Genomic DNA, 21,958 nt, shown 5'->3' with positions numbered 1-21,958 from the left:
GCAACCAATAAACAGAAAGGGGAGGGAAGAACATGCTAGCACGTAACACTTGTCTTTTGTCCCAACCCGCATTTGGGAAGCACACTGACATTTGCAGGTCTTAATGTCAGTCGATGGGTGGCGCTACCTCATGATTAATCTGACTATAGTAACCACAACAGTGTTTGTGATCTCTATTCGTTAGAGCAAAGTCAAGTGGGTGGTACTGTAACGGAGAACAAAAAAGATGAAGACATAATGCAACAACATCCCAAGGATAAATATCCATTAACTCTTTTCCTAGGGAATAAAGTTAACAATGGGTATTTTAAACACAGGTAAACTGAAGATAAGATCGCATGGGATGATTTAATTTTAAGACTTGTTGTATTTGGTTAAACAGAAGTCAAAGATTCACTTATCACCGGACCACCAAGTTCTCCGAGATTACCAAGAACATAAAGGCGCGGTGCGTAAAATCACTGCGCGTTTGAAGAGGACACTGCCTTTCTACACAGATTGAAGATTCATTTTATTTAAATTTTTTATGTTTGTCGTTTTTATTCATTTTATTTTTAGGGTAAAACATAAATTTTTATATGGATGGGTTGGATGGAAACTTGTCGTGGAACATGCGTTGAGATAATAGTAATTTTATTTACCGAATATTCACTCAAAATGAATTCTGCTACAGGATGATGAATTAAACGGGGTGATCTGAAACAACAGGCAGTCACTGATTCACGGTAAGTAGGCTAGGTAATTAAGTAGTTCTGTGGCTCGTGATTTCTAATAGGCTAAATTACATAATTTGTAATGTCAGTTTTTTTAATCTTGACTAAATGCATAGTTTGAATAACCTATCATAATATAAAGCCACACAGATTAATAGGATATTGAAGTGAATGTGACAATATATAATAATTGTGAGGTTCTAAGGAAGGTCGAATTTCTTTGATTTTTCACAGATGAACAACGTTGAAATGAGTCCCATCTTTGGCGGGACGAAGGGTCATGCAAAGCAAAAGGAGTTCTTGTGCGTGGAGCGTCCCTCCCCCGAAGGCGCTGGCTCTTCAGCAAATGATTCCCATGCAGCACCTTGGACAGGGCTCGCTCCTTCTAGCGCGGGCTCACTCTCTGCATCCCTCACTAACTCTCTCCTACGGTCAAAATGGTCCAAGGAATCGTTAAATGGTTACCCTGAATACAGATCCATTAAGTCCTCTGGGACGAAAAGAGAGATGTTATTCGACACGGGACATTTATGTAAAAAGTGCATCTCTCATTTCAATGTCTTCAAAAGAGAAGCGTTGAGACACGTAATTGACGGAAAGGCTTCTACCAAAGTAAGCAACTGAGGCTACTCTTAATTGATTTCAAAACGTGAAAGGAATACTATCGTGCATTTCCTTGCATTTAGAGCTACAGGACAAATTCGAGAGTCTTGGGTATTGTTTTCAGACTATTGCTTGCGCACCCACCCCATCAGCCACAGTCTGTCTCATATTTCAATATGGGGTGCGTGCATTTTTCTTCCCTTGAAACGAGTTTAAATCGATTAGCTTTTGCAATTGGTCTCTGATTCATGTGTCACTCGTCTAGCCCTTATTACACTGGGATCTGGGACATAATGGGTGGAATATGAAAATAAATGCTCTCCTACTGGGAAGGAGAGCATTAAAGTAAATGAAACTATAATGTAATCATTTGTGACAGCACATGCATTTGTGGGTGGCTTGTGTCTAAGTATTTGGTGGTGGAGAGAAATATGTTAGTGGACCACTTGTTTTTTCTCCAGTGTAAAGATAGGATTGGATTTTATAGCAAATAACCAACAGGCAATGTTGAATGTAATCTGTTGGAAAGTAATTAGTTTCTGTAATCTAATTACTTTTAAGTCAAAAGTAGCGCAAATGTTTTAAATGTTAAATTATTGTACTCAGATAACAGTAACTGACTTTCAATTAAGGTAATAATTTAAAAGTGGGTTACACATATTTCTAAATTGTTATATATATAGGCTATATATATATATATATATATATATATATATATATATATATATATATATATATATATATATACATATATATATATATATATATATACATATATATATATATATATATATATATATATATATATATATATATATATATATATATATATATATATACATATATATATATATATATATATATATATATATATATATATATATATATATATATATATATATATATATATATATTAATACATTTAAAACATGAATACATTTTTCTAAAGTTCATCTGTTTGCATGTCTGTGACAGACAGAAGGGAATGGTGTGCGACAATGAACATTATGAAAATATAGCCTAGACATTATTTACTTGAAAGTGTTTAAGAAAGTGTCTTAATAGTAAAGTAATTAATAATATGATTTTTAGTTTATGGAGTAATCTGTGAGCAAGTAATCAGTCATTTGTAGTGGATTAGATTTTTTTTTTTTTTTTTTTTAGCAATTTAACAACACTGCCAACAGAAGCCTGAGCTTTGAAAGCATGTTTAATCTTAAAAAAGCTGAAAGTATTTATATTTAAAGGGGTATGCCATGACATATTTTAATATATTCATTGAGGTTCACTTATAATATTAGTTAAATTTTTGTACAAACAACAGTCATATATATGTAAAACATGATCCGTTCCCACCCTCATTGTGACCCTCTGTCAGAAACGGCCAGTTTTGGGGCTGCTTCTCCTTTAAGACTTGAAAGTAAACTGTTATGATTGGCTCTCTGCTCTTGACTGACCTGCTCTCTCCTTGCCATCTCACTGCTCAATGCTACTGGTTGGGCTAAGGAAGTGATAATGTAAAGAGGTCATTGATGTGTTGTCTACCCCAGTGTGACATCATAATTTGAAGGAAGTAGAGAACGAGTCGTTCTGGCAGCTTGGGTTCAACAAATTGTCTTTTTGCCATGAGGAGGAAGTTTTGAGTTCTGAAACGGACAGTATGTTTTTAATAGTACAATGACATCTTCTATGTTAATAGATCAAGGAAAATTTGATTCCTCATGTCATGACCCCTTTAAAGAAATAGTTCACCCAAAAATGAAAATTAATTAATCATTTACTCACCCTCATGCCATCCCAGTTGTGTATGAATTATTTATTTATCAGAACACAAACAAAGATCTTTAGAAGTATGTCTCAGCTCTGTAGGTCCATACAATGCTAGTGGATGGTGATCAGCACTTTAAAGCTCCAAGAAGCACAGCCAATCATAGTTAAAGTAATCCATACAACTCCAGTGGTTAAATGAATGTCTTCTAAAGCAATACAATCTCTTTGGGTGAGAAACAGATACATATTTAAGTCCTTTTCACTATAATTGTTTTCTTGTCACTCTCAAATGCGCATTTATGAGAGGACTGAGTATACACAGGCTCTCAAGTGATATAGGCATGTTGGCATGTTCACACGAGAACTGACATGATACAACCAGAAATGACAACAGAATGCTGTTCACAAACTTCATTAGTTTTGCGTTCAATTGAACATGTCAACGTGCTTATGTCATGCAAGAGGCGGAGTGTACTCGGTCCTATCATGAACGTGCATTGGACAGAGACAAGAAGTAAACAATTATACTGAAAAGGACTTAAATATTGATCTATTTCTTGCCTTTAGAAGAAATTCATTTAACCACTGATATAGATTACTTGTCCTATGATTGTCTGTGCTTTTTGGAGCTTTAAAATGCTGATCACATCCACTTGCATTGTATGGACTAGAGCTGAGACAAAAACATTTTTTTTGTTCTGCTGAAGAAAAGAAGTCCTTAGACATTAGCCACTCTGCACAATATTACTGGCAGCACTGTGCATTAATGAATTAACAAAAATAATTTTCATTCTAAGGACCTTTTCTTTCAGTATCAATGTTTCTGTATATGTCTGAGTTACAAAAGACCAAACAACCAGCAACACCATTCTTCTTTCTGTGCCTCAGGATCCCAACTTCTCCATTCATCTCTATGAGAGCATGAAAGCACCTGCTAGTTCTGTAGAAGCCTGGGGCAACGTGGAGGGACGATGTAACGTCTGCTCCACTGACTTTAGCCAGCTAAAGCAGGAGGCCATCCGCACGATCCTCACCCAGGACCGGGCCATATGGGCCACTCCTACCACTGCCAATATCTCATCCACAAGCCTAGACATAGGCTCACAAACGCTCCCCAGAACCTCAAACCACCATTCTACTGTCCCAAAGTCCCATCAGAGGCCCAGCAATGCGGCACCAGATTGCTGGGTTAAAGAACATCAACAGCTGGGGGCCCTGTGGCCCCTGTCCTCAAGCAATGGAGTCAGTTCAGTCTCTCATAAGGTAAGAAACGTAATTATTTTCTATAAACGTATTATTATTATGGTCTTAAGTTTTCACACTTCACTCTTAGTCCACACAAGGTCCATCCTAGTATATTAAACATATTCCATGTTTATATACATATAAACATAGTGGCCCCAGTAAAAGTATATGGACATTTTTGGACCATTATGTCTTAACACTTAAAAATGTAGAAATTTAATTGCATAGGTAACAAAATGTATATATAAAAAAGAGTGGCATTTACAACTTATGTTGTTTAAAATTTACATGTATTGATTTTCTTGTAATGTGTGTTTGCAATATATTTAATAAAAAATGCCACTTGATATTTTGTAACATATTGCAAGGATATTCATGCATTTTAATGCTTAAGTGTCCAAATACTTTTCAGAGACACTATATTTCTTTTCCAAATAATTATTTCTAAAAATAAGCCATTTCCTTGGTATTCACATTTTCTGTCCAGGACATCATCCATGTCCTAAATATAAAAACATATAATCTTACTATCAGCAACTTTGTGTGCTCTAGAAAAAACCCAAGGCACAAGTCATGATTCACAGCCCTCAAATCACCATCAATTATATTCAGGCAGTGAATACAGCAGAACTTTTATAATAAATAGTTAAGCCCACAATTTATCCATGCCATAAAGCAGCCTTTCAAAAAAAGAAGCATGATCAATATCACTGTAATATTTAATGACCATTGAAATTTTCATACTCAGAGCTTGGTCATAAATACAGATGCAATGAGAATGCATAATGAGAGTGGGACAGAGAATGAAGTCTTACACAGCTCCATCAGCACTCACAGTAAGATCTTTATGCAATGCTGTCCAAGTGCATGATAAAATACCAAGTCCATTAGTCCAGCTCCATTTCATTACACAAACAACCAAGGTGTATTCACTCAAGCATTGCACTTGAAGTGGAATTTAAAAAACTGTTTTAATACATGGATTAAAAGCTGAACAAATGCATTTTGTAGTGTTTTATTTGGAATGGTAATCACACAATGCTGATGGCCAGTGGACAGCTGCATGCTTTTATAGAATGCGTTACTGCAGAAATAAGACATGCATATAATTAAATCTTAGATTGTCTCTGGAGGACAGTGAAGTGAGAGAAAGAAAGAAGAGACAGAGAGGAGAGTAACAGTAGAGCCAATATTTTTCAGCCTCAGGGTTGCTCCCAGCACTAATTGGCACTGCATTCTGGCAAGATGTACTCAATGGAAAGAAGAAAGGAGGGAGGGGGCATCTATTTCGCATGGCTGGATTAAAACATTGATGAGACATAAAGGCAGGGAGTGCTCAACGATCATGACTCTATATAATGTGGATAACTGCAGGCAAGTGATTGCTTCAGTCAAACAGAGGCAAAGGAATACAGCATGCATAATGTTTTGGGCTGCTGGGAAGAGGTTAGATGTTGGACTGAAGTATGACTCATCCAGTCAATGCCTGTAGCCTTAGGCAGACATTTTGTGAATGTTGAGACACATTGTAAGAATGTTCATGACATCATCTGCACATCTGAGTCAGCTTGTGCTCAAATAGTGAACTTCACTAATAGTGCCTGACTGACACAGCCATTGTTTTACAGTGCTTTTTATGTTACAAATGTTCTATGTGTTATATAGAAGTGCAAATGCAATAAATAAATGTAAGAAAAAATCTTGCTTGAATTAAGTATTCTTGTATAGTTATTGTATTTTTGTGTGTCTAGTAAAATAATTTAAATATCCTTTAACAAATGCTTTAATGGAATTAAATCAATAAAACTTGAATATACATTTATTTCTTTAATTAATTGTATTTTGTAAAAGATTACGCAATTCAATTTTATGGATTTGTTTATGAAATTGAAATGTGTAAATAACTTTTATTTTATTTTATGTTTCGAATAAATCGTTAGATTGTTGTTATAAGAGGAGAGGTTTATCCTTAAAACAAGAAAAAATAATTTGCCATTGGTGTCTTTGTTTTTTTAATTTATTACTGAGCTTAACAGTGTACCGTAATACCATTAAGATTAATATTTCTTAGACCTCACAGAGTTCTTTTCTCTTGGAAAAGGAGGGTGAGAAGGACAGCATGTCCTCTAAAGAACTATGCAGCTACAGCACCTCACAGCCATCCAGAGCATCAAGCATGTCCTCTCTGATCCCTGCAGGGACCTCTGCTGCCTTGTCATTTGTTACCAGGTAATAGCTAAAGTCAGTAACCATTTCCAGAAATTAATCAGCAAAGAACCATGCAACTCCAAAGACACTGGTGATGATGCTTAACCATTAATTAACTAAATGAAAAGTTCAAACAAAATAAAGATTATGTCATAATTTACTCACTCTCATCCAAACTAAATCTTTCCTCTTTCGAATACAAAAGGAGATTTTAGGCAGAATGTTAGCCTCAATGACCATTTACTTTCATAGTATGGATAAAAGATGCAATGAAACTGAACGATGTCTGAGGCTTACATTCTGCTTAAAATGGGGGGTGGGGGTCTTATACCGGCAAAGTAATATTGGTATTGTGCATTCATCTACATCTTGATAAACGATTAAAAAGTTGTTAAATCCACTGCCTTGATACTATAGATGGAGAGGTTGATGACTTTGATATTAACTTATTTTTGTCAGGAAGGATGGGACAAAAGATCCAAGTGCGGAGACATTGATCTGATATTTATTTAACAAACACAGCAATGCTGGTTACGCTTCAATGGGGAAATTCCGGCACTGACTGCAGCACGGAGAAGGATGGTGTGTTTGTAGGCTTGTGTGCATAGTTGTCGTGTAGTCCAGACCCTTGACGAATCCAGAGAGAGTAGTATCTTTGTAGGCTTGTGTGCGTAGTGGTTGTGTGCCGAGCAGTTCCAGTGCAGTGAGGTATTGCTGAGGAGAATCTCAGGAGAAGCATCAAAGGACACGAGGCAACAGGCAGGATGGTAACCACAATTCTGGTGCACATAGCACAGACTGGTAACCAATAAACAGAACACAATACTAGGGCAGAGGGAGAGAGTGGTAAACTACAGGACACAAACAAAGAATTGAGCGATGAACATCAAACAGCCAGATATAGTAGATATAGCCAAGGAATTAATGGTGATCAGGTGCTGCTCACCCGCAGCAAGATGGAATGATCAGCGCACAATCAGAAGACCATCAGAAGTTTCTAACTGAAATGTTGGTAAAATTAGCGAACCCCAGAATACTTTGCAAAGGCTTGTGGGAGTTGGCCAATCAGAAACTGCTTTAACAGGGTCCATGCACACTCCCTCGGAAGTGACGATGAAACCCAGGAATGGAACAGATTGCGCATGGAAAACACACTTCTCCACCTTAACGAACAGTTGGTTCTCTAGCAATCTCTGAAGCACCTGCCTTACATGCTGGACATTATTCTCGATATTGAATATTCAATGTGCCCCCTATGTATGTTAAAAGCTGTATTCCACTCACCCCCCTCCTTCTTCTCCACAAAGAGGAACACTGGAGGAATGGCGGATGAGACGGCTGCCAGAAAATCAGTAATATATTTATTCATGGCCTCCCTTTCGGGAGCAGAGAGCGAATACAACTGACCTCGTGGAGGAGCAGTCCCAGGGTGTAGATTGATTGTACAATTGTAAAGGCGTTGAGGATGAAGGGCCACTGCGCGGAACCAACTGAACACCACTCCCAGATCGTGGTATGTCTCGGGTACACCTGAAAAATCCGCTGGATCATCGTGAAAAGACAAACAATACTGGACAGGAGAGACATCAGATTTAAGACAATGGAAGAGGCACTAAGGACACCAGGCTAGAACAGAATTTGTTGACCAGTCAAAATGTGGATTGTGTGTTACCAGCCAGAAATGCCATAGTACCACCAGTGCAGAGGGAGCGCAGACCAGCAAAAAAGAGAGTTGCTCGGTGTGGTTACCCATGATGAGGGTGAGCGGCTCCGCAGAATGGGTAACGATAGTCAGGGGTGAACCACTAAGGGAAACAAAGTCCAAAATAAATCAAAACTGTGTTATATTTTAGCATATTCAAAGTAGTCACCCTTTGCCTAGAATTTGCAGACTCGTACTAATTTTTTTCCACCAACCAATGCTTTTTAAACAGTATTGAAGGAGTTCACATCTACGTTGGGCACTTATTGGCTGCTTTTCTTTATTATTTGGTCCAATTCATCAATTTCAAAAACTTTTTTTTTAAACTAAATTTTATTTTTAGAATGAAATAAATGAATATGGTGGCACAATAATATTTTAACATACACCTTCAGATCAAATGTTTTTTAAGATCATGAGAAACATTTCAGTCAAGTGTGTGTGTATGTGTGTATATGTATGTATATATATATATCTCTTATTTAGAATTATTTTGATAATTATACATTTAATTTTCTCTTTATTTGGTGTTATATCTTAAATTATTTTTATTTGGGGGCCTATTTTGGCAAATATTGATATATGTGATTAATTGCAATCTATTAATCATCATATCATGTAATTCATTTGATTACAAATTTTAATCGATTGACAGCCCTATTCAATATGTAATTTCCTGTGATATTCTGTGAATTTCAAGTTATACATACATTATGTCTGTTTTTTCTACCATATCAAATGACTGAACATCTACAGGGCAGTACAAAAGCTAAACGGAATGGTTAGGAGAGGGAGGCATTGCTCAGAGAGTGGTGCTTCCCAACACCCAACAAACTTCAGTAGTTTTCTGCAGAAGTCTCCCCCTCTGGTTCCAGCTAATCTTTTGCAGTCAGCTATTAAAAGCAAGGAAACACCTGGAATGGGAAAGGTAAGAATGAAATGCTTTGTATTAAACTACACAAAATATATAACTACTTTAGAAATAAAATAAATAAAAATGTATGGAAAATTACTGTTCAAAATTCACAGGTGCTTATATTTCAGTCAAACATAGTAATAATTTAGTTATATTTTATAAGATTATCTAATACTTATAATACTAATATAATTTTATGAATGAATATTATGAATAAATGTATATGCATACTGTGGTTTAAATATTGTTGTATTCAGAACAAGTATATTCTACATTTATAACCTAAACCTAATCTTACCTAAAATATGACAGCCTGTCCTTGAAATATGGCCAATCTCTACCTGCCTCACATTGTAGCAAAGCCTGAATTGTGGTTACATGTAACTCTAAATGCAAAGCAAATGGCCTTCCCATTCCATTGCATCTCCTCCTCGAGGAGGGAAATCAATTTATCTTAATTGTAGCTTGGCCTGACTTCACTCTCTATAGTTCACGCTAATGGGACTCTTCTTCAGTTTCAGATTATATCACTCTCAGGGTAGCACCTGCAGTGGGATTGCACTTAGCCTTACACATCCAGCAACTGTAGCAGACATAATAGATTCTTAAATAATTTATTTCTCGTAAATATGATTTGACAGACTCGGTACAGTGGATAATATCACTAGAAAAATGCATTAGATATAAGACAAAGCATTAACCTAAACCAGGTTTAGATTTGTATTCAATGACATCATGAAAGACTGGGATATTTGAAGTCTTGTGTCTGGAGTAGTCTATATTAGCATTACATATAGGGGCGAACTGCCCATTGGGAGAACCACCCTGTTGGCCGGCTGCAAAACGGCTGACCCCCAGTTTCCATGTAAAATCCAGGGCTGATTTCTCTTCCCAGTCTGCCCCTGATTACATATAACTGATTATAGTAACTGGGACAGACATTTTCTCCTCTGTAAAAGTCAAACTGACCTTTAATAACTAGCCCAGCACTCTGCAATCTAGATAGCATTAAATCGTAATGCATGTCTGTCTGTTTTACCCCTTTTATCCCCTGGGTTAGAAAGCACTTCACTAAAACATTTGAAATTATTGTAATAAAATATAGTTTATAAAGAAATTAAAACACTTGTAAGGCATTCCATGATTATAATTTTTTTTCATATAGTCTAAACTCTTCATTATATTTTATACCTCTATTAAAATTTCAAAATGTTGCTATGTTGAGCCCTGTTTTATTGTAGATTTAAGATTTATGTGTATACGTAATATATACTAGTATCAACTATATTCATCATCAATTTACTGTTCTGTATTTGTTTCTATCCTTAAAATTTTTTTTGATTTTGTTATTTCCCCAATTCTAGGTCAAAGTGATGCTGCGAGTCTGTTCAGTTCCTGTGTCAAACCCCTCCCGGTCCCACACTTTTAAACTGGACTTGCGCAAGAATCAGATCACAGTGCTGGATCCTGCCTCCCACATCCCTCAGAGACAGGCAACAGTCCCACCAAAGACCTTCACCTTTGATGCTGCCTTTGGCCCTGATGCAACCCAGGTCAGTGTCGATGGTTTGTTATTTCTGTTAAATGACCTGAAAACTGATCTGTCTACTGTCCTGAGCCCTTCTGAGCCATAATATCCAAACAGTTGTGACACTTTCAGATTTGGTTACTTGAGAGCTGATACTGAATATCAGGACATACTCAGTACAATCAACTGAGCTGGGTTCACTTTTTAGATGATTATGTTTACTTACTTTAAACCAAACCAATTCAAGGTCATCTCCACATAATACATTGTATATGGTAGAAGTGGAAACCTGTAATTTTTACCTTAAAGGAATGTTCAGGGTTCAGTACAAGTTAAAGGTGTTGTAAGCGATTTTGTTTTGGCTTTTAGCAGTTCTGGAACTCCCAAAAGACTTAGCTGTTGAATTAGCCACCCCCCTCTTTCAAAAACTCCACACTGCAGAGACACATGCACAAAGGGACACACTTGGAGACCGTTGTATTAGAGCAGCTGGAGGGGGAGGGTCCCCCTGAGCTTTTCACAGGAGCAGGACACTGTACCAGCACTTACATTAAATTATTTTGACAGTAAGGCATTCATAATTGAAGTGAATTTTGCTAGTGCGTATATACACTCCAAAAAATCTTTATTACATTTTTCGCATTTCAATTTCAAAACACATTTCCATCAAATTGAACTGATTGAACTGAATAAATAAATAAAAAAATATATATATATGGTTTATTGAATTGAATTTTTAAGATTGTACAATTAAATTTAATTGGAAATGTATGACATTGCAGAATACGTAAATATAAAAAATTGGCAAAAATATTTTTTCAGAATACACAGATAAGGTTAGTAGACAGTTTGTATAATGTTTAAGTCTTGTGGCTGTACTTTTGAAACAATGTGTATTAGCATTTATGGACTGGCCCCATACTTACTTTCTTTGTAAATATCTTACTGTAGCCACTTTTTAAATAAAGCAGTGGCGAATCAAAATGTATTTTTGTGATAATCAATATTATGCCATAAATGCTGTTGATTGAGCTCAACTTTTATTGAACCCAGAACACTCCTTTAGAAGGATCTGTTTCTCCTTGTCTAACTCTTACATTACTTATTGGTGTAAACTAATGTAGACTTGTTGATTCAGTCATGTGAAATAATGTTTGACTTTTATTTTATTTCTTTAAAATTTTAAATTATATAATATTAAGTTTGAAGGATATTTCTATGTAATCTGTCTACAGAAAATATCCTTGAAATCTTCATGAAATTAAACAAATTAATGTGCTGCTCAACAGCGTTGTCTTAGAAAAAAATAAGTTAAAGTGTTATTTTTCAGGCTGAAGTTTGTGAGAGCAGCTTGTGTGAGTTGCTTCAGTGTGTGGTCGCTGGGGCTGATGGTTGCATCCTAAGCTTTGGACAAACCAAAGTGGGTGAGTTAGTGGCTATATACTATGTTAAAATCAACATTTTCCTTTAATAAAAATAGAAACAACCAATCTCTCTATGGTCACCATTTTACCCACAACAAGTATTTAAGCGCTCTGCTCTCAACCCATGCTCTGCTCATTGCCAACATTGTAAATAAATAAAAAGTAAATCAATAATTTATACATTACCCAGATTTCTTAAGGCACTGCACCCAACTAAGAGGTTCAGGTTCAGATATGTTTACTTGCCATTGCATGTGACTTGTGGAGTCTCTTAATGCATGTGCATTTAATGTCAAGGGGAGTGGCTACATAGTGGGTCATCATGGTTCATTCACTTTTAAGGTTATTAATAGTTATCTACCAAAAATCATGACAACAATCTCTAACGTGTAACTTGGAGTATGACATCATTGGCTTTTAGCTAGATTGAATTACTAGGCCTCCATATTGGCCCTTGGCTTGCAGCCAAAAGTCATAAATCTTTTAAAGGGGTCCATGCTTGACTGGAAGTAAAGTGGCTTGCATTTAATTGGTGATGACATTGCCATAACGTATTTTACACCCCAGTTTCCCTAGTCTTTGGCCAGAGTCACTGATGCATATTTCTGAATAACAAAAAAACAACAACTGAATTGTTATTCTACAAATGCCTAAGAGGAGCTTTTCTGTTTATAATCTGCAATGAAAAACGGCATTCTCACTTTATTTATTTTGGTTTGCAGGAATGTCATACACAATGATCGGCCAAGACGGGTGTGCCCAAAGCCTTGGAGTCATCCCTTGTGCGATCTCTTGGCTTTTCAAGCTCATTAACAGGAAGAAAGACAAGACCTGGGCAAACATCTCGGTTTCAGTGTCAGCTGTAGAGGTCTGTGGGGAAAACAATGCCATCAGGGATTTACTCTCTGGTGTTGACACAGGCAACTGCAAGGATACCAATAAGGCAGATGCTTACATTAAAGAGGACCCCATCTATGGAATAAAGGTAAGTAACAAATGCACATCCATTTCTTCTAATAACTACTCTGAAATACTAAATTCATTTTAAATTCAATGTATTTAAATAGTGCTTTTCATTGTACATATTACTCCAAAGAAGCTATATAAAGACAAATGACCCCCCCCCCCTTCCCAAATTTTTCTTGGCATTTATAACCCCTTGCATGATATACTATGAATATTCTTGAGGATTGAGGATCAATCCAAATTGTATAGATCCTCATTGATATGTTAATTGGACGATCCATTTACTTTGTAGTCTCATTATTAGATTGTGTTGACAAACCAGTGTTGTTGTCTTCCAGCTTTGCAACCACAGTGTGCTAAATGCTCCAACTCCAGAAAGAGCAGCATTCCTACTTGATGCAGCTCTTGCATCTCGCAGCAGTGAGATGGTGGACAGTGGAGGGACACCACTGCACAGTTGTCACATGTTCTTCACCCTGCATGTCTGCCAACAGCACATAGGGAGTAGCACCAAATCCGGGAGTGAGTTCTGTAGCTTTTTCAAGGCTTTAGTATAGAGAGGTAATAGCACATAAACTTGGATGTATAATCATGCAAATGCCTAATGAATTACATTTTTATTACACTAAGAATAGTTTTGCCCAGTTGAAGCACTATTTATTTGCAAGCACTGTTTGTGCTGGTTTAGCACCCCAATCCCTAAAGGAATTATGCAGATCAGGCAATGGCGCCCACAAAAACTTTTCTGAATGCAGTTTGCATAATGCAGTTCCTATTATCTGGGCCAGTTCTGAACGTGCTATATAGCAGAGGATGCTGCAGACCACCACCTGGCACACTCTGTTGGGACTGTACAGTATCACTCCACTATGCTATTCTCCATCATTTCATCATTATTTGGTGAAACATTGATGCCATAATCAATAGAATATATACACAAACAACTCTTTTAAATGAAATTCCAACCTGGTCTTATAGAATCACGTTACTATACCTACATTTTTGCAAATAGATTTTTGCCTGGTTTGATGTACCTATTGCATACAAACAACAACAATGACTTTTATTCACCTGTACTCAAATTACAAGTAAAACAACAGATTATCAGTTCATGAACACTTAATTTTTGCTTTGTTCCTAACACAATGCTATCTTATGACATCAAAGCACTTTCACTATAGTGCACAACTTGTAAGGGGATATATGTTAATGTTTACATTACATAACCAACTATATTTACAGGCTTATTCGAGCATGATCAAGTTGCATTGTAGCACAAGTGATAGAGCAGTGCACTTGCGATGCAAAGGACCGGGACACGAGTCCAAATGATCATGCAAGTCGACATACGAGCTGGAAATAGCATAGAACCATCACAAAATTATGTGGTTGTTTCAGCAATTGCGTTTTTAATCTTACAGTTGCTTTTTTTTACACGATCTGTAAGGTTTAGGGTAGAGAGTTGATTTTGTTGATTCAAAACTTGATAGACCATTAACCTTATGAACCTCATCTGTTTGGCAGAAAATTGATCTTGCTTTTAGCGCCATACGGTGGACATTTCACCTCGAAACTGCCGTGATATGTGTACTTAATGTTGTAATGTAATTTTTTTTAATATTTCACCACAGTTAAGTAATTTTCATGAGATCAGGCTCTAAAATTTAGCTTACTGCCTGCTGTCCTTGAGCGGTAATAGCACAATGTTAATTGAACCCAGCTAATATTACAGAGTTTTGTGAATAAAGCATAATTTATAATGAGCCTAATTTACAGAAGAAAGAAGGTGTGTTTATGTGAAAAGAATGACAATCACATAATTTAAATACTCAAGACAGAGTGATGTTTTAGCACTGATTGTGCCTGCTTAAACTACATTGTGGGTGGTTAGTAAATACGTTTTTGTGCTGAATTACTTAGCGCAAAAGTGGCACAACTATTTAGTGAATTTATCCCAGAACATTTAAATGACAGACCTTTGCAATTTTAAGCATACCATTTATTTAGATTTTTTTACCATTTTCATTCTGTTGCTCAAATTTTGTAATGGATATTTTCTTTAGTAAAAGTGGACCAAAGCAAGCTGAGCCTGATCGATTTAGGGAGCTGTGTTGGGGAGAGAGACAAAAGCAACTGTGGAATCTGCCTTGCTGACCTTGGAAACATAATCATAGCTAAGCTAAACAGACATAACCATATTCCTAATAGGTATGTCTAAGTATATCTCTTTTATAAAATTAGGAAAATTAAGGATTTTACAAATAGTATAGGAACATAAAGCATGTTATCAATGTCTGTCTGTTTCCTACAGGGGAAGTTACTTAGCCATGCTCCTGCAAGACTCTCTGAACAATATCAACTGCTCCACCACAATTATTGCCCATATATCGACCTCATACCAAGACCTCACAGAAAGCCTCTGTACAATGCAGACTGTGTATCGAATCCGAAGGCTGCAAAAAAAGACCAAGGCATGTTTTAAACTATGTTTTAGTTGATTGAGTATGGACATGTGCAGAGGTTTCTTTTAAAATGCTGTGAATTTAGGCTGTGCTTTACTTCTTTACATTTTTTGGTAATTTTTAGAACTCTTCGTCAAGCTCACCCGGAGGAAGAAGCTCAGGAAATGAGAGGAAAGTTAATAAATCCACCAAGCTGAAAACATTCAAATCCACAGAAACACTGGATCAAGATCTCTCCTCCTCTGGTTTCTTTGATGATTCAGAATTTCAACCTGTCAGTGCCAAGTCCTGTGATTCTGTCATCTCTATGAATTCCTCTGGCCTACTAAATAAAGAGGTTATAATTAGAAGCCAAGAGGTTTTGCCTATTATTCCTTCCTTAATCAAGAGCAAGTTAGAGTCAAAGAAGCTTTCTCTAATGAAGTTTTGTGAAATCTCTCCACCACTTGCTTGTCGCATGAAACAAACACCAAAAGAAAAGACTAATGAAGAGTCAAAGCCAACAATATTGCAAGATAAATTGGAGTCAGATTTTGAGTGTTTGAAGTGCAACACATTTGCAGAACTCCAGAACAGATTGGGAAACATAGATGAAACAGAGTTAATTAGCCTGGACGCTGTGATAAAAGCACCTCAATCAACTCAAACTGTGAATAAATCAATTTCATCAGAAGATCAAGGATCAAGTAAATGGGCATCTAACAGTATCAAACTTGGAAATTCTCCAAAAAGAGATGCACAACATTACATACATTACAACACTATCATTCAGAACATTAATGAAATGCCAAATGCTGTTGCCAAATGCGATTCAAAGATTGTTCAGACATGCCCACCACAGTTAGATGTTGTCAGGCAGAGTGACCAGACACTATCTGGCCAGTTGCCTTGTACATCTAAGCATCATGCTGAAAAACTTTACATGCCATCGAAAGACCAAAGTATATCATTGGATGATTCCACAATGAAACCTGAGACACGAATTCCTCCCATTGGCAAGAGTTCACCAAGATCTACAGTCTCCTCTTCTTTTTCTACATCCTTGTCTGCAAGTTCACGTACCCCACTTGCTGTTTCTGCAACTTTGAATGAAGACAATACACATTGTACAGAAAAAAAACAACGAGAGATGAAGGCCACCATCACTGTGACAGTTCAGCAACCGCTAGATCTGAATGGATATGATGAACTTGTGTACACTGTGGTTGAGGAGGTAACGATAAATGGGGCCTCTGAGAATGGAAAGGCAAAAATATTAAGTGTTTATGATTCACACTCTCTCCAGGCTTTAACACCTGGATGTCAGCCTGTCAGGATTATTGGCAGTGTAGGTGAAGAACAAACAGAGAGTTTTCCTAATTCCACCTCTAATGCACCAACTTCAGAGACGGAAATCTCCATGGCTTTATCTGATGCAGCTGTCAATGAAAATGCACCTGTCCAACAAACCACAATCAATACACATATTGACAAGGTCAGCAGCATCCCTGATTCAAAAGACTGGCCACAGCCTGACACTTGTTCAGAAGGGCCCCTGAGTGAAGATGTAAAGGATATTACTAAAAAAGCCAAAGTAAAACATGACCCTTGTTGTAACAATTCAGTACACTTTGAGGTCTCAAAGTCCAGACAGTATACTTGTGAAATTCCAACCAAGCAGAACTCTTTGTGTTCAAGAAAAAAGAAAGATTTCAAGGATGCCCCATGTCCACACATGAACACAGAACACAAGAATTCACAAAGTCCAAGAGAAACCCTTGAGTGGAAGAAATATATCTCAAAACTCGGAGTTGTGGAAGGCACAAATGTTAATGCTTCAGTCCCGTCAATTCATACAAATTGCCCCAATCCAAAAAAGAAGAATGTAGAGAAAAATGAAGGGCCTGAAACAGCCAGAAGTGCATTGCTAAACCAGAGGCAGCTTCTGACCAACACAAAATCTCCTCTTGAGGACAGCAGCAAGCTATTTAATGCAAAATTGAAAGCATTATCCAGCAGAAGCCAAACTTTGGATCTGAGCAATAGTGTGACCATTTTAAGCTCAACAGGAAGCATGGAAGGTATTTGTACCTCGCCAAGGCTTAAGAGCAAATTCCTTGAAGACAGTAGTGACATTGATGTGGACTCTAAAGGTCTTTTAGAACGAGATTATATGCCAGTTCAGTCAAAGAGTATGAACTCACCTGGTTTTAAAGGAGACTTTGAGGAGGACTTTGTAAAGTGTCGAGCCAGTGGAAGTCTTGGGAGAGTTCCAAGGTTCTTCCCCATGCATGATATTGATGCAGATAACACAACTTGGTTATCCAAAATCAGTAAGTCTAAGACCACACCTGATCATAGGTTAATGCCGAATTCAAAGATCCACAAACTGTCAGGTACTAGCCCCAAGAATGCAAGCTTATCACCCAAATCTACTAGACACTCGATCAACAGGAGCTCAAGCCTTTCTTCTAATGGATTCTCAAACAACCAAAGTTCCTGGTCAACACAATCTTTATCCCGAAGTCAGGTGATAGGTGAACTTTGTCCCAAGTCTTCTGGGTTATTCCTGAAAGGAAGAGTCGAACATTTAAGAAGTAGTAGAGACTCTCTTTCTAGTTTTAGCCAATGTGGGTCTGATTTAGATGAAAGTGAGGAACTTATGAAGACGAAATCTTTTATTCACAGACTGCCATCCCCATACAGTCAGATCACAGCTCCAAGGGAACCATACCACTGCAGTGGCCATGCCAGTGATACCACCAGTGTTCTTAGTGGAGAGCTGCCTCCTGCCATGTGTAAAACATCTTTACTCTATAACAGGGGCAGTATGGTCAGTAGTGGCTATGAAAGTATGCTTAGAGACAGCGAAGCTACAATCAGTAGCAGTTCAACACACAACTCCATCAGTGATCAGAGCTGCTCCCTTAATGCTGCCAAAAGTGCAAGAAGTTCCAAGAAAAGAACCAACATAGGTGAGGATGAAAGTCTTAATTTGCACGAATGATGATAATGCTAAACATTTTAATAGTTTGGATGAGTTGAAAACAATCTGATCATCGTATTTACTGTAGTTCCTTTGTCCACAGGATCTAATTTAAGATGCCCATCTAAAGAAAACCCCCAATCACTAAAGAGGTCCTTCAGTGGGCCCAAAATGCACTGGGTGGATCAGAGTGTTTCTGATTCTTATGAAATTAAAGTCTATGAGATTGATAATGTAGATGCTTTACAGAAAAGAGGTGGGACAGGTAACAAGGTGAGGTTCAAAATACATCACTAGCAAAAATAATAGTTTATTGTTCATTCACAACCTACAATCTTTCTGCATCCAATAAATTGGTAGTGTTGGTCAGTATTAAGAGCTGGTGTGCTTGTAGGCCAAAAAGCTAATCTCAGATAAATCACTTTTATAGTATCTTATGTGATTGAGGGGAACTGGAAATCTACATTTTCAGGGTATAGTCCACTTAAGTGCAAAGTTGAAATTCCATGAGCATCGACAGCAGAGAATTGCAGAGGTGAGGGTCAAGTATAATGCTCTTAAGCGGGAGATGGAATATGCCAAGCAACATCTGATTTTGGATCCTGCAAAATAGACCATTGAATATATGTCCTGCTTATGTATACTATATAATATTAGGCACTGCAATAGGATAGAAAACTGTAGGATTGTCTATGGTTCTGCCTAAACTCCAGACTGTGTCTTAATTATTATGTTATTTCTGTGATATATTTTGCAGTTGACTAATGGGAAACATTTGAGGTAGACTCCCTGGAGCACTTAGAGGCTTTGGAGCTGGTCACTGAATGGCTAGAGCATCATTTTAACCTCTGTTAAGCACATGTATTGATGGTTACCTGCTTTGATGTTACAACCAAGCACAGACAAATGTTGCAAAATTGGCCCTCTGTAGATCATAAAGCGTTCATGTAGCATGAAAAAATGGTAGATGATCACCTTTTACCTGTTATGCAATATGAATTGATAAGTGTACAAAAGAATGCCTATGATTCTCTACAGAAATCTTTACATTATATGGAAGCTTCCATTGGGTCTGATAAAGCTATAGGCCTACATTAAATCCAATTTTCTGTAAATCACTCTGTAGCAGACAGCTCTAATATTGAGAGAGGTCAAAAGAACATAATGGACTGCAGACTTAGGGTGCCTAGACACTAGAGTTAACGCTGCATCAAAGAACACTGCGAATGCATTGATTTCAAAGGGCGTGGTGCGTTTGAAGGACGGAGAGGGAAAACGCAAAGGTTTCTGATAGTGAAGCTCCGTCATGCCAACAAAAGTTGAAAACATTTCAACTTTTGCTGCAACACACTCTAGTGCAGGCATATGTTGACCAATGGGAATCTCAGAGAGGCGGGACTAGTTACACTGTAAAATCGAGATGAAAAAAAAACCCATGGCGGACAAACCCAAACATGCTGTGTTTTCCATCCTTGTCCTCTATTATCTTTCTCTGTCAGGCTAAAATGATAGTAATTGTGGAGAGAGCCTGGGGGAGAATTTCAATGTTTACTGGTACATTGTATTTTAAATAGCCATCTATATCCGTGACTGCATCTTCCCTGTGTGGTACATGACTTTCAAACTGATCTTTCACACTCCCATGCACCAAACGCTCAGTCTGAACGTTTGTAACCCTGGGTTAACATAGCCCTAGGCTATTGTGGGCTTTGTTTCACACTGTTCATACTCTAACCTGGGTTTGTAATTAATACCTAATTTCTCACTGCACATTATTAACTTTTTTAACTTCACCCCAATATTAGCAGACTTGGCAAACTAGTAACAACTAAAATGGCTATAAGTTACCTTGGCGTGGGCAAATTGACAATCGAGAGTCACCACATAAAAAGCCATTCCACCAACACAGTTGAGCATGGATGAGTACAGTTAGATAACCGTGCAGAGAATTTCGGGCCGAGAATGGTTTATAATAGTGCCGTGCCGAACCGTGCACAAGTGGAAATGCTACTGTACCTGTTTCAAACCGTTCTCAGAACCAATCAGCCAGATGGTGGAAAAGTGGCTTAAAATAGCCACCTGTCACCTACAAGGTGGTAAAAACACTGTATATAAGTATTTTTTAACACTCTGCGTGCATTGTGTCACCACTGCTGTTTCTTATAGAGAGAACCATTTAGAAGTCGCTTAGGCTTAGCCTACACTGTTAAGGTCCTCTGCACTTATATGTATGCACTAATAATACGTTGTAATGAATTGGACTGTTTTTATTTAAATTAGGTTATAAATGATTTTCATGAAATGTTATCATTCACATGTTCAATGTCCAACTGTAATAACTACTTGAGAAACATGTTTTTTTTTTATTAAAACAACATAAAACGTTAGGCCTAATAGATGAGAAAAAAATGTGTCTGTCTGTTTTTCACTGCGACTTACTAACACAGTGCTTGGTAGATTACTTTGGAATTGTAATCAATTACTGACTACAAATTGCATGACTAAAATTGTAATTAGTAACAAAAATCTCTGGGATTACTGTTTTTTGGTAATCGAATCTGATTATTTTTTTTATTATTTTGGATTACTTCTGACATCTTAGTAGGATAACATTGATCCATTTTCACAAAATGTTGCTTAACTGCATTTAAGAAAACTGTATTAATTAATAAAAATATGAGAATTGATATATATATATATATATATATATATATATATATATATATATATATATATATATATATAGTGTGTTTCACTCACACAAACACTGACAAATTTGTCTGTTAATGAGTGAAATAAAAAGGTACTCAATGGGTCATGAAATACAAAAACACATTTTAACTGATAATAATAATTCATCAACATAAATATTTAGTAGAAGAAAAACATGTATTTTTTATGGGAGAGTTTGTAAAATGGTGGACAAGTTTTCTAGGTTTGTTTAGCAATTATGGTCTTACTGGGTTTAATGAATGCCATTAATTGGAGGTAACAGATAAGACCAGTTATAGTTATGAATCAGTATCACAAAAAACAGTCTCAAATGTTATCGTAAAAGCACATTCATGATGTTTTCTTTAAGCTAAGTACAAATATTTTTGGTGACACTAAAACTAACTTTACCATGCTAATGCACTCAGTTTGGCATTGACTGTATATATGGATTAGATTGTGAATACAAAATGACATGCATTTGGGCATTTTGATAAGTTTGATTGACAAATCCTTTCCAAATACCAATATACACAGTGACACATGGTTCTATGACAGGATAATTCAAATAACAATTCAATAAAATGTGTTCATCAGGCATTGGTTAGATATGCAATATAAAGTTAAGAAAACATGCAATCACACATTCAAATGCTTCAAGTGTACAGGATAGTAACCTTTGGAAGGCAGAGTTTACATTGCACAGTCATGTTTTTACCGTTTGATTTGTGTAAATCCAGTGGT

The 21,958-nt window shown here is 36.8% G+C and overlaps 1 pseudogene; it reads left to right on the top strand.

The window, feature by feature from the left end:
• Positions 1-211: 211 nt before the first annotated feature.
• Positions 212-20,889, top strand: LOC127624193 (kinesin-like protein KIF26B; annotated as a pseudogene).
• The last annotated feature ends 1,069 nt before the right edge of the window (positions 20,890-21,958 follow it).

The sequence above is a fragment of the Xyrauchen texanus genome, chromosome 30, assembly GCF_025860055.1.
Source record: "Xyrauchen texanus isolate HMW12.3.18 chromosome 30, RBS_HiC_50CHRs, whole genome shotgun sequence".
Classification (NCBI taxonomy): Eukaryota; Metazoa; Chordata; class Actinopteri; order Cypriniformes; family Catostomidae; genus Xyrauchen; species Xyrauchen texanus.
Note: the sequence above shows the minus strand (reverse complement) of the source record. Positions and strands in the feature narration are given on the sequence as shown.